The following is a 12,646-nucleotide window of genomic DNA, read 5'->3' as shown; positions in this document are numbered from 1 at the left end:
GCTTGTGGAATAGCCTTCATCAGCGAGTCGTCCCATAGAGATCAAACTCATGCGCATTTCTGGTACATGCCTGACCTGTTTCAAAAATATATATTGTGCATCTTTCATCTTGATTTGGACATCTCCTGCTCCATCAATACTGCAAAAGTTATTATCCCCCAACTGCACTCTACCATAATCTCCACAATTATATGCAATAAAATAATCTTTGCATGGGGTTACATGGTGAGATGCCACAAAGTCAAGGATCCAATAAAAACTACTACTAGATGTATATAAACATGAATCCTCTACTAAAACAATAAATAACACATCACCATCTGTGACTACAACAGTAGTCACACCTTCATTTGTGTTGGATGACTTGTATTGGCTAGTTTCTGATCCTTTTGTCCTTTCTTCCAGACTCAGAATTCTTCCTTCAGGTGCTCGAGTTTTCCACAATGAAATAAGATGATCTTTCCCCTCCATGATTTTGATCAGCCTCTCAATCTTAATCGCCCTTGTCGGCCTCGATCAATTCTCCTACCACGATCAGTTAGAGCTAGAGCTTCTCCTGCCTGGTTTTTCACAATTTACTTGCGTTGCAGTTCCTGATTCAGTAAACTATCACTGACATCATCAATCTTCAGGGTCCCTGCAGTTGCTAAAGTGCTCATAAATACAATTAAATTTTCCCAGTTATCTGGCATAGAACACATTAAAAAAATAGCTCTAATTTCATCATTTAGAATGATTTTAACAAAGGCAAGCTGACTAGTAATAATATTGAATTCATTCAAATGCTCAACAACTGAAGCACCATTCTTGATCTTGAGATTGTAAAGCTTCTTAATCAAGAACACTTTGTTTGATGTTGTGTTTTTCTCATATAGATCATGGAACTTATTCCATAATCCTTTTTCCGTATTTTATTTGGACACATTAAAATACACAGTGTTTGTCAGATATTGGCGAATTGTTGCAATTTCTTTTCTATCTAGCTTCTTCCACTCTTCATCTGTCATCGATGAGGGTTTCCTTGTTACATCCTCAATCAACAAATATTGATCCTTTAAAATCAATATATCCTCCATCTGTAATTTCCATAGGGAAAAATTAAGCCCACTCAACTTCTCCATATCTTTAACTACTATCTCCATTGTGAATAAAATTCACACCCAAAAACAAAAAGCTCCACTTAAAAATAAAATTTTAATTATTATTTTTTTTTTCCAAATCAATCCCCTTTAAACAAAATATTATTCTTCACAAATGATGACCTTTCCAAACTTCACAAAAATTAACTCCCTTTGTCTTTTTTAAAATATCCAAACTTCACAAAATTAATCATATTTATAAAACGTATATGATTAAAAGAATATAAAACATACAATATAGGATTATAAAGAATATAATCCACTTCACTTCTTAATAAAAGGTTTTCAAAAACAAAACCTACGACAAAATTATGAGAGGCATTAAGGCTCATTGACTGCCAAAACAAATACGGTAACACTGCAACGAAGCCGTAAATCCTGGACACTGCAACATATAAATTGATCTTCGCTCTATTTTTGTACAAAGGCTACGGGCCTGTTAAGGAGATCAAGGACTCACTGCCTCCAGCAGACTCTCTGCATCCATGGCTTCCGCAAAGCGTCAGACTTCATGCATAACAATTTCTCAGCGTCCTCAACGTCCACACCAGTAGTCTACGCGTTAGGGAAAGCAATAATTGACAGCTTAGGTCACTGTCTCTTCTGACCAGTAGCTCTACATTCACTGCAAGCTCCACGACAGTCTCCACGACTCTGATGCCATTTGTTAGAGGTACGGAGCACACAAAAGATTCAAGAAGGAAATAATAGCGAATAATTCAATAAAACAGAGCATAATCAGTCAGAGACAGAAAAGAATGGAGAAGCGTAAAAACACAGATTTCTATTACACAGGAAGACCTTACCTTGGCTTGCCTTCCTCAGGGAGAAAAACTGCAAATTTATAGAGTAACAAGATGAAACATCTAAAATCATGTATGTGAAATTCATGTAGGTCGTGTGGTAGGCTCGGCTGCGTCAGTTGTGAACAGAAATATATTTCTTAACACCAACTAATATGTAAAGAAATTAGTAGAAACACCACATAAATAATTTTTAAGTTTAAAATCAATGAATCAATATTCTAGAGTCAGTCAGTCATCGGCGTCTGTATTGCATCTTGTGAAGCATATAAATGATTATATGTATCCATATGTGTATCACACATTCCAGTTCCTAGAAATAAAAGTGTATTGAGAATTATATCTAGGCACATCTGGGGGCTTCAATCTGTCCTTGAGTATACTATTTTGCATTACCATTATATATGTTGTTGTTTACCATCACGAAAGCATGGCTAGGCAAATATCTTTCCCACCCCCGGCTTGGCAAGATTTTGTGTGTTTGGTTTCTTAAGTAAATCTTATGCCCTCAATGCAAATGAACAATTTTTATGAACATTAATCATCGTTATCTTCCTCATCTATCATAATTTAGTAATTAAATTATGAGTCCTTAGCCTAAATTATGAGTCCTTAGCCTATAAATTAATTCTCTTTTCATAATTAATATTTCTTGTATATTAATTTGATTTCAAAATGACATTAACATATACAAGTAAGTCTATTCCTCATCGCTTTCATTGTTATCTAAATAATAATGTAAATAACCACAGACTCAAAAAAGTATTAAAAAAAATAATCATGATTTCGAATAAGTCATAAATTATAAATGTTTTTTTTGGTGTGATAACATTTTTTAACTTGAGATCTTTATTTATGATAAATTAATATTATATATTTTCAATCTTTTTTACAATAATGAGAAATTGCATTTATATTAAAATTTATGTTTCAAGCACAACTTTACATCACAGACTTCTAAACCTAGAGATAGAAAGATAAGGTTTTGGTATACAATACTTTCTATCTACTTGAATTTAGAAAAGATCTTATCTAAAAAGATAATATTACTATAATATTTAGTAGTATACAATTTTTAAAATATACCTAAAAATATATAAGATTTGGCAAACATTTTATACCTCAATAACAAGGTTGTGAGGACGTCCATGAATTTTATCTTTATCTTGAGTTGAAATTGATACATTAAGATCAAGAATGTCTAGCTTTAATTGATTTTTTGAATCACCATTGGAAGGGGAACCAAGTTTCTTCTTCTTCATGGTTGATTGAACATCCTTAAGTTGTTGACATAAGCACAAATATTATCCCCTTTTCATTGAATGAGTATCCTATGATCAATTAGCATCTCCATGGATGTATTGAGGTTGCACACCATCTGATTAGAATCATTTTTAATTTTGTGATTGAGCTGAGAGGCTCATTCTACAACCCAGTATGAGGGTGATGTGTAAGTATGTTCGTGCTCAATGTGGAATTGACCTGTATCCCTTTTAAAATAAAAATAAAATATTCTCTAAATAGAAAAAAAAAAATATCTATTATAATAATAGTAAAAAACAAAAATGAATATGCTATGCATGTTTAGTTATTTTTCCATATCATATAATGTAATATAATTTCATGTAAAGTAATTAGAAGTAAAAAAACAAAAATGAATATGCTATGCATGTTTAGTTATTTTTCCATATCATATAATGTAATATAATTTCATGTAAAGTAATTAGAAGTAAAAAAATGTTAAAAGAAAATATTTTAATGTTGCATATAATAAAAATATTCAATGTGGGTGATCAATAAAATATTTTAATAAGAATTAATATGGATGTATAATTAAAAATATATTAATAACAAAAAAGTCATTTTAATGTGTGCCCATAAAATGTCGGGCATATACAATGTAAAATATTTTAATGAAAACTATGTATATATTATATATTATTTAGGAAAAAAATATATATATTTTATAAAGCTATTGAAAAAAGAAAGTTTTATGGTTAAAATGTTTAAAGTAGTTTTTTATAGTTCGGTCTTTTTTTCGGTATATGTTTTTTTTCGAAATCCAACAAAGGTTTTTTGGACTTACAAGTTTAAGTTATGTACTCGATATAACATTAAAAAATACAACTTAAATAATAAAAAAGTACACATTTTCTTTTGCATTCTCAAAGAACTGCAATTTTGCACTCTCAATGAAGTTTGCACATGAAAAAATTTGATCCCTCTAGGCTCATGTTACATCAGCACTAAAGATGGACCTAGGATGGTTTTAGTTTACAATTGTTGTAGTTATTGCTAAGTATGTCCCCCAATTGTATCACTATTTTCTTATGTGCTAGTTATCATTCCTTCCCATCCAAATTGGTCCTCATTGTGATGAAATCCTATAATTAAACTACTATGGAGAGCATAAAGTTGATCAAGGAATGCTTTCTGCAATACAATCTACATGTCTGAACCCAAAAAACACGTCATAGGAATAAATAGCGATAAAGTAAAAGAAGTGATAAACACATCAAGCATGTCCCCAATAGAAACCACGAAAGTAAACATCCCAAGCATGGATTGTGATCGAGACTAAATTTAAAATAAGATTTATTCCCACAACAACATACATGTACGCTCATGAATCATTATTATCGATCATGTAGATTACATGGGATAGAGCATAATCTGAACTCATAGATGAGACCATTGGCACAATGAAACATCTATCTTCCAAGTTAATTTCTTATTCCAAGGTAAGCGACAACCAACATTTGAAGCATCTCCCCAGTATCCTCATTGTTTTTCAGTGGCCAACATTTGATGCATCTCCCCATTATCCTAATTAGTTTTCCATATTTTGACTAGACGACTCATCAATTTAGGTTTCATTTGAGACCCTACTTTAATGCAATCTGACTTCAACACACTCTAACCCATAATCAATTGCAAGGTATTGCATGGTATAGCTTGGCATGCTCATGTCAACCTCTATTAAAAGGAACAAAGTTGTGGAGTGACATAACTTGGCCAATACCTTGTCCTTATCTGCATTATCAAAAGGGAAGAACATGCCACATCGACCTAGGAGAGATTAGTTCCATGCTTGCCTACCTCATCATCTGTGACTTTGCCACCTATGTCTAACCTTTATGGTGGCTTAATTATCTTAATTTTTTATGCAACATCTGTATGGGATAGAAAAATAACTCTCTTTCTTAATGACCATCAAATTTCCAAGGACCAAATCCACTCTCTTACTGCTCATTTTATCACCTTCTTGATTGTTTTGGGAACATGAGAAAAAGATGAAACATATCTTTTACTAGTCATTTTATCACCGCCTTAATTGTTTTAGGAACACGAGAAAAAAAAAAACATAAATCTTATTAAAAAAATTCTAATTCAATTGAGTATTTCTTACAATTTGATATCCTTAATAGTAATTACTAAATAACTAATTAAATTCTTAGAATCTCTTACAATAAACCTTGAAAAATAACATATGCTTCTCCATAATTATTCATGCCATTTCCTAGACCCTATGCATATGGTTTTTTTTCCTTAAAAAGAAAAACCATTCTTATCACCCCTCTTTGAACCTCATCATTGTTTTTATTTAAACATATTTAATTAATGCTTAGCTCCTAATAGTCTTCATTCGATAAGCAAAAATTTTGTGTGAAGGAAAACAAAGGTATATCCTTTTAGGATCGACTAAAAGTAGCATATGGATTAATTGGTAAAACATCTCCTTATATTACTACAGCAACATAGTCACAAATACGTAGCACGATATCATCTTCCAAAATCAATACATATTTTTCTGTGAAGACCATCTTGTTGTTTATCTTTTTAATTAATCCATATCGAAAGACTCGTTATGTTGCGACAAAAGCTCAAAAGTGTGTTACTTGCCCTCTTCCAAAATCAGTGAATAAATACATTATAACCAATTAATAAATAAAAAATTTAATTGCAGGATTGGACACAAGTGGCGAAGAATCAAAGAGCAGTGCCTTCAACGTATGGAATGCATTTATTTATTTTCTGTTACCATTCATGCTCTCTTCTGCTCTCCTGGTATTGATGACGGTACTGACTTTTAACAATGATGTTCCAATGATTTCATTGAGCTGACTTTTCAATGGTATATATAGTTGATTTAACTTGAGATGAAATGATTTTTTCATTCTACAGTTTGAGATAAGATTATCAGTTTTGTTGTTGAAACTATATTTTTAAATTACATAAATAGATTCAACATCTTCAAAAATTATTAACGCATTCGAATTCTACAAATTAGATAAATTAAACTCAAGTTTTTAAAAATCTCCACTAAAATTTAGTTAAAATTAACCATAAAAATATACCAGAAAAACTGTTATTTATCTATTAATTAAACTATATATAATTTGACAAAAAATTATAAAATTTTGAAATTTTTATTAAAAAATAATTTTAATTAAATCACAAATTTTGTTTTTAAAATTTTTTTTTATTACTAATGATAAAAAAAATCACTTATAAAAATTCATATCTCAAATTAAATTTATGGTTCCAATAAATAGTTGTGTGATTCTAAACTAATGTGATTCTAAACTAATTTGACCAAAAAATATCCACAAAAGACCCTAAACTTTTTAGATAAACCATTTTAATTCAAAATTTCCACGGGCCTCATTCTGTTAATGTTCCAATGACTTCATTATATTAATTTTTCAATGACTATATATATTTCAAGTGTTTTTCCTTAAACATTTATTTTTCAAATTATTAATTTTGTTGTTTAAAATAAAAATTTTATTATATATAGATTCAACATTATAAAAAAACCATTTAACACTTTAATTAGGAAGAGTTTATAAAAAAAATTGGCAGACAAACGCCCACACTTATAATACATAAACCATTTGAAGTAAAATCAGAAATCGTGATGAACCAAGTAAAATCAGAAACCATGAAATATATATATATACAACGCAATACTGCTGAAATCTCACACAAATGTGGAAGTCTGCAAGTAAAATCAGAAATCGTGATGAACCATTTTATGTAAAATCAGAAACCATGAAATATATATATATATATATATATATATAACGCAATACTACTGAAATCTCACACAAATGTGGAAGTCTGCACTGTGTGTAGGAGCAGAACGAGGACACGTGCATCAGTTTGTTATATCGGACGTCAAGAGGCCACGCCTACACTCCCGCATCATATCGTCTCTCCATTAATTAACACACGCTCTTCACCTCGCTTCAACTCTTACTTGTCTAAGTTTTTTCAACGATCGTGACAGTTCTCAAGCATACATAGCAGTCTTGCGACGATAAGATTTGTGATAACCAAGATTTGTGACAACCAAATTTCTTTACTTAATTATGGGATCACATCTTTGGATGAGATCACATTTTTCCGATTTTTTATTTTTTTTTAATTCCTACCGAGACTTTTATCATTAGAATATATTATCTGATATTTTTTTTTAAGTAAATTTTTTTATGATATTTTTTTTATTTTATCAATTTTATTGCCACATCAACATGATATGGTCGGTTAGTGGATAAAACACATGAAATTTTTATTAGAGAAAAGAGTCTTGGAGGTGAATCATTTTCTTCATTTTCTCCGTTTTTGTTTTAGGGAACTTTTCATTGTCATATTATTTATCTATTTAAAAGATTGTGTACTATCATTAAAAAAACACATTATGAAGGAATAGAAAAGATATTTTCAACATTTAAATAGGAATAATTTTATTCCAAAGTAAATATGATTTTTTTTGTACGTCATACTCTATCTTGAGCTTAAAAGTAACCAATGCTATTTATTTTGAATTTCTACATCAAAGTTTATTCCTACCACATTGAAATTAAGGAAATTGCGCTACCCATTTACCTCCGCCCCCAAACAAACAAAATGTTTGAGCTCATCTTCACTAATATTAAACACACATAAATGACCAACTTTCCAGCAAAATTTTCTTTTGGGTCTCTCAACCAAAAGCAAATGTGTACCATTGCACAGTGAAATTTAATGAACTTGACTATGAACATGACACTGGTTGGATGAAGAATGGAACAAAGGATCAAATATTCCATTCGTGGATAAGCCGAGAAAAGCCGCTTAAAAATGATTAACACCAATTTGGGGCTGCTTAGACTAATTTAGCCAAAGTTTTATGCAACTGGTTAGAATCCTAAGTCATTTGAGATATGCAATTTTATAGAGTTTTTCTATTTGAATTGTATTTTCCCAGTTTCAAGTCAATTCAAAATTTCATATGAATGAAATGAATAACAACTTCATATCTGTTTCAATATTCCAGTCAAGGTTTCTTACAACTCACAAAATTAATGCATTCCCAGAGGCTAAAACTAACTATAAAATATCATTATGATAGTTACCTTTTTTTTCAAATGAAAAAACAATAAGTTTTCATTGATAGTAACATATGTGCAACAACCACCTTATTTATAGAAAAATCCCATGTCCGTGGAGGATCTCAAGTGAATATCCATATGCTTGCCTTATTCTAAGGTGTTTTTGTGTTAGAAGTAGTTTGATATATTTTTGAACCAAATTTATACAAAAGTTAACAAGAATTGGTTATAATTTTAAATTTAATTTGTCAACTCGACAAAATTCTCATGTATACAAACTTTTATACTAGTTTACTTAAACCCATTTAAACATTCTAAAGAAATTTTGAATAGCTTAAAAACAATTTTACCAAGTTCCAACCCAAAACTCCATAAATAGAAAATCCCCATTATAGTGTTTTGTTTCATATTTGATTTAAAGAATGGCTACAAAGATGTTGAAGAGCGTTAGATGATCATAAAGTTGGAGAAAATGTAGTGTTGTAATACATTGAATAATATGTTCAAAATTAATATTCTTATCTATTTACAGACATTTAACTCTGAATAATTATGGTGTATAATTTTGTCAATGTGTACTTAAATATGTTTTGTAATTTTGTTTCTTATTTTACATCTATTTCCCAATAGCCACCGGCCCATGCAGATAATTGAATTTCAGTGTGGATCTATTTTAGACAGGAACAAAAAGCAATGGTAGAAGAGACCGTGCATATGGTTTTAAAACAAACAAAATGGAAGTGAGACAATAAAAGGATGTATAATGCCTAGAAATACATGTGAATCCATGTTGGAATTTGGAATTTTGATGTCTTTCTCTCAGTTCTTATTAGCCTTATTATGGCAGGGACAACATATATATTTTGGTAGCTTTTCATGGTCATAAGACAAGTAGATTGGTTTATAATTAGAGTTTCCCCTTCAAGTTGTTCGCCTCGAATCAATATGTTTTCTTTCACCGAACTTCCCTTTGTCTCGCTTTGGTTGATCAATCAACTTTGCACCTTTGTTCGGTTCTACACCCTTACTTTGAGATAGACGTTATAATATTTCTTGTAGTAAAAATCTTACAAAAAAATTTAAGCCCTCGACATGGGGTTTGAACCCTCGACCAATAACCCCCCACGAAATAAGAAAATCAAAGGAATTGATATAAAATAATGCACCAAGGTAGAGGGTTCAAACCCACAGCTTGAGGCAACGCGGCCACTTAAGGAAATTTATTAATGTAAAAGAAACAAAATTTACATAAGCTTCTCTCATGAACGATCACCTTACAAATGACCGTCCATGCTCTTTAAATAGATATCATGGACCAATCGTGAATTAAGCCATGGATCAAGTGTCAGTAATACCGAGGAGAGAATGAATCTTCAGATCACTTCATGTCTAGAACATATTGTGACTGCCGGATTGTAAGTTACAAAACGTACATAGTAAAGAAACATAGCTTAGCTAACTATATACTAGACCAAGTTATACGTAAGTATTTCCTATGTGTTGGAATATCCTAACATCCCCCCTTAAGAACAAATTAGGATTAAGATTGAACGATGTACAAAGATGACATAATAGGAGAAGGAAAGAGGTATTAGAGCCTATCCCCCCTTAGTGACAACTTCCTGAAATCCAACAATAAATAGAAGTTTAGTATACTGTGAGAGCCTTTGTAAAGATGTTTGCAACTTGATCATCAGTTGAACAATATTGCAGTTGAAGAACATGGTCATGAATGAGCTTTCTGATGCAGTGCATGTGTAGTTCAATGTGTTTGTTACGCCAATGTTGGACTAGATCTTTGCATAGTTGAATGACACTTCGATTATCACACCAAAGTGTAGTCGGATGTTTCTGCTGAAAACTAAAATTTGACACGACATGATGAATCCACATGGCTTCCTGACTAGCTTCTATGATGCCACAATACTCTGCTTCTACTGAAGAAAGAGAATTGACAGTTTGTTTCTTGCAAGCCCATGTAATAGGTCTAGAACTAAGAGTGAAGACATAACCTCTAGTAGACTTCCGATCATCAGGGTTACGAGCCCAATCGGAATCAGTGAAACCAACCAATAGAGGAGATGTTTATGCACTGTAATGAATCCCAAACTGAATTGTACCTCGAACATAACTATGTATTCTTTTAATTATTTCCCAATGATTTTCATGTGGGTTTTGCATAAACTGAACAATAATACCAACAACAAAGGAAAGGCCGGGATGGGTATGGGTCAGATACAAACGTTTTCCAACAAGCTGACGATATAAGGTAGCATCAACTTTAGGGGAGGTACAAGTGACTAAAAGTCTGGCTCCACACTGAAAGGGAGAAAGGGCTGAATTATAGTCTTCCATGAGAAAGTGGCGTAGAATATCACATGCATACTTGAACTAGGAAAGAGAAATACATTCTTTGGATTGTAAGACGTGACACCAAGAAAATAATGAAAGTGTCATAAGTATGTCATTTCAAACTCATTTTTAAGACTAGACTTCACATGGTTTATAAGGTTGGGATCACTACCAACAATGATAAGATCATCACCATAAAGAAAAAGAATGATAAGAGACTTACCCACTTTCTTGGTGTAGATAGTATTTTCAAAATGACACCTAAAAAAGCCAGTATCTAAACAAAAGCTATCCATTTTGGCATACCAAGTTTAAGGGGCTTGCTCGAGAACATAAAGGGATTTCTTAAGCTGACATAGAAGGATGGAGTATGTTTGTATAAAGCGAGGAGGTTTTTCCATATAGATTTATTCATGCATGTCCTCATGCAAGAAGGTTGATTTAACATCCATTTGATGGACTTCCCAATTGAAAGAGGTAGCAAGGGAAAGAACAAGGCAGATAGAGTCCATTTTGGCAATAGGGGACAAGGTTTCAGTATAGTCAATGCCTTCAACTTGTAAAAACCCCTTAGCAACAAGACGAGCTTTATGTTTATCAACTTTCCCATCTGGTACAAACTTGGTTTTGTAAACCCATTCACATTTAACAATTTTTTGTCCATTTGGAAGATGAACAAGGTCCCATGTATCATTTTCCAATAGTGAATGATATTCTTCATTCATAGCTGCGTCCCAATCTAGATGGCATGAAGATTCTGCAAAGGTGTCATGATCATAATGTAGAAATTTCGCCTGTAGAACAAACTGATATATGCAATGTCCTAAAGCATAATACTTGTTCTAATTCTACAAAACATTAAGTGGAAGCATAACTGAATTCATGAGCAACATCAAGTAGAAACATGCATAACTGATCAAGAGAAATAATCACACATAACATAAGATATATCCAGGGGAAAGCACGAACATAAAACCCCAACCATGTATTATCAATCAAGTGGAAATCCTCTTCACAATGCAAAAAGAATTAGCTCTCAAGCTATTCAGTTCTCAATGAACTATGAAGATATGAAGATATGTCTCATGAACCAACTAAGCCCTGTATATAAACGCTTTATCTATGGTCCAATCCTTATTTCCTTGCGCAGTTTTCTTAGGAAATAATAGCAAAAGCATATGCAATTAATTCCAAACATGCGAAGTTAACCAATGGTCCAACTACGCAATCCTTGAGGACACTAGTTCCTCAACCATGCAAAAACTACTTATTAGAAATAGTCAAGCGTCTGATAGTACATTGTCCCACTTCTAATCTCAACTGGGTCTTTGATAGAATTGACATGCAATAGTTATCCATGAGTGAATCCTGAGTTATCTAAAATAATAGTTGTCACATGCATGCAAGCATTAACAAACTATATTTTATTATTTTAACAACTTGTTAAAATAATCTAACTGGACTTCACTAGTTAGAACTAAGTCAACTAATTCTCTTATTATAGCACTCATACTTATTCCCTCAACCAGTGGAGGAAATTAAGGATAAATTCCTCAATCAGTGAGACAACTCATGTGCATGCTCACAAAGACTTCAAATTCAAATTTCCTTAACTAATTAACTCAACTGAATTAATTAATTAATATTTCCAATTGCTCTTAAGACCAAAATTAATTTTACTTCCTATAGATAGACTAGGGACTGCTATAAATAGGAAGGGACCCAGAAATGCTATTTTTAGAACTTTTTATTTTTAGTAGTTTCACCTCTCACCCAATTAGGCCAATGACCTCACTGGCCAAACTGCTATTTTTAGACATGCTATTTTTAGACATGCTATTTTTAGCAGGTCTATTTTCAGCACATTCTAAATTTAACATTTCTTGTTGCACATTTTTCAACACTCCCTGTCAAGAAGAAAGGCTTTCTCTCGAACTCGATCCTGTAACTCTAGAATGTTCTGCATGCAACACAT

Source organism: Pinus tabuliformis, chromosome 3_2, assembly GCF_031772625.1.
Source record: "Pinus tabuliformis cultivar Carrire ecotype Pingquan chromosome 3_2, CPIR1, whole genome shotgun sequence".
In the NCBI taxonomy this organism is placed as follows: Eukaryota; Viridiplantae; Streptophyta; class Pinopsida; order Pinales; family Pinaceae; genus Pinus; species Pinus tabuliformis.
Note: the sequence above shows the minus strand (reverse complement) of the source record.